The sequence below is a fragment of the Mastomys coucha genome, unplaced genomic scaffold (genome assembly GCF_008632895.1).
Source record: "Mastomys coucha isolate ucsf_1 unplaced genomic scaffold, UCSF_Mcou_1 pScaffold11, whole genome shotgun sequence".
NCBI lineage: Eukaryota > Metazoa > Chordata > Mammalia > Rodentia > Muridae > Mastomys > Mastomys coucha.
In genome coordinates, this window is record NW_022196893.1 from 12,807,341 (window position 1) to 12,809,665 (window position 2,325).

At 43.4% G+C, this 2,325-nt stretch overlaps 1 long non-coding RNA gene across 1 annotated transcript in view; it reads right to left on the reverse strand.

Annotated features, from left to right (window-relative positions):
• Positions 1-2,325, reverse strand: part of LOC116081616 — a 4,966-nt gene continuing 2,641 nt past the window's right edge. Inside the window, exons 2-3 of the long non-coding RNA XR_004114934.1 lie at positions 1,486-1,606; positions 1-66 (exon numbers count right to left, since the gene is read on the reverse strand). This is a non-coding gene — a long non-coding RNA (uncharacterized LOC116081616). The remainder of the gene's footprint in view (positions 67-1,485; positions 1,607-2,325) is intronic.

Genomic DNA, 2,325 nt, shown 5'->3' on the forward strand with positions numbered 1-2,325 from the left:
CCAAGGGCTCAGCGTCTGCTGCCATCACAATGAACTCAGAGATGCCTCTGTTGAGGGTTTTGGTTGCTGTGGAGATAGAACATGTAGCCAATAGATGACTTGAGGTTTGCTGAGAGCAGTCACAACAAAGCAAGGGAAATCTAACAGGTGCACCAAAATGACAAGTGCGTAGAAAAAGCCAGGTGAGGTGGGACATGCCTTTAATCCTAGCAGTTTGAGACCAACATGGTCTAGACATGAGTTCCAGGACAGCCAAAGCCACACAGTGAGACTCTGTTTCAAAAACTAAAGCAAAAAGCTTAAGAACAGCAATTTTCTGCCTGGAGCAGCCCTGATATGTAATAAGGCGCCCAAACACTGACCAATTACTTAACCCTCAATGTCTTTCCCAAACCTTAAACCCCCAATCTAGCAACTTCTTCCTGTGATACACATTCGTCCAAATCACCACCATCTCTCACCCACACAGCTCTGTCTCTCCGTAAGGATCTATCAGCACTAGGGTATTATTCTGTAGCTTTAACCTGTCTGTCACCAGGGCCTCAGTTCTCTGTTCACATGTCACTTCCTCAGAAGATTCAATCCAAAAAGATCCCCAAACACTCCCATTCTCTGTGACAGCACACCTGACTACCAGACACACACCCACACCTTCCTTTGCTATAATGTGAGCTCCAAGAATGGAGGAAACAGCAAAACAGAGCCATGGAAGTACTTTGCTTTGTCTTCTGCCAACGACAAAGTAAGCAATTTTCATTTTTCATTGATTCCCTAAAATCTCAAAATGGCAAACATAATATTTCATTCAATATCTTCAAACCAAAACAGCTCTTCTACAAAAATCTATTTGCTTTTCTTTATCTTCTTTGGATATAAATACCATAGCATGTATAAGTACTTCAAACAAACAAAACCACAGTCAAACATGGTAGTATACATCTGTAATGCTAGCACCGCAGAGATGGAGGATCAGGCTACCCAGTAAATGTGAGGCCAGCTTGTGTTCATAAGGCTTTCCCAAACAAACAAACACGAAACTCCTCACTCTGCAATTCATCCCCCCCCTCTCTCTACACACACACACACACACACACACACACACACACACACACACACACACACACACGAGATATATCTGAGAACCACTGAAATTCATGAATCCCACAATGTCACAGACTGAAAAGCATTAAAATGCCTTTCTTTTTGATGGTTCTGAAGAGTGGTACAACTTAATGCCAAATGGGTGGGTACAAAGTTCTGGATGCACAGGTGCCCAACCACTTAGGTTGAGGTAGGAGAACTGCTTGGATTGGGGAGTTTGAGGCCACCCTGGGAATACAGCAAGACGTGTCTCAATAAACGGAAACAGAAGAAAGTGAAAGAGAAAATAAAAGATCCCCAAATCTAGTCCTTCTTGCAAACTAGGTATTGAGACCGGCTGAAAACAGGAGCCTTCAGCGCCGCAGCACCCTGTGGTAGTCTTACCTTCATTGGCTCCTTTCCGAAGCTGCTTGTAGTTACACGACTGCTGAACAAGGTCCAGCAGCTTCTTGGTGAGGTGGGCATCTGCGAGGGGATAGGCCTTCGGATTCACATCAGCCTCCGTCTACAGGGAAACACACAAGAGTCAAACTGGACCAGAAGCTGTTTCAGATAAATTACAAAATATTTATCAATAACTGAGATAACACATACCCTGGTCACACACATACCCATGCTACAGTCAGGGATAGATGAGACCCAATTTCAGAACACCCCCTAGACAGGTGGTGACGACACATCTTTAATCCCAGCACTTGGGAAGCAGATCTCTGTTGAGTTAAAGGCCAGCCTGGGGTCTACAGAGTGAATTCCAGGACAGTCAAGACTACACAAAGAACCCTGGTCAAGCAAACAAACATCCAAATCACCACACTCTAGCAACGCAACAAAGAAACCAACTAAGTACAGACAGAAGTGTACATTAACATATGACAACTGCTCTCTAATGCCCTCTTCTGGACTTTAAGGGCAAAGCAATCATATATGGGCTCCTATCATCTACTTTTATTTTAACAAACTGACAATCATCAACAAGCTCACCGAGACAACCAAATCTACCACCAAACTGACCAGGTCAAGATTCCTTACCTACTGGACAAGTTCAGATGTTACACTCAAAAGTTATTCAAATTAGTTCTATCTGTGTGAATTAATATATACAATCACAATTATTTTGGGCAGTTGTGGTGCATGCCTTTAATCCAAGCACTCAGGAGGCAGAGGCAGAGGCAGAGGCAGGTAGTTTTCTGAGTTTGAGGCCACTTTTCTTTTTTTTTTTTTTTT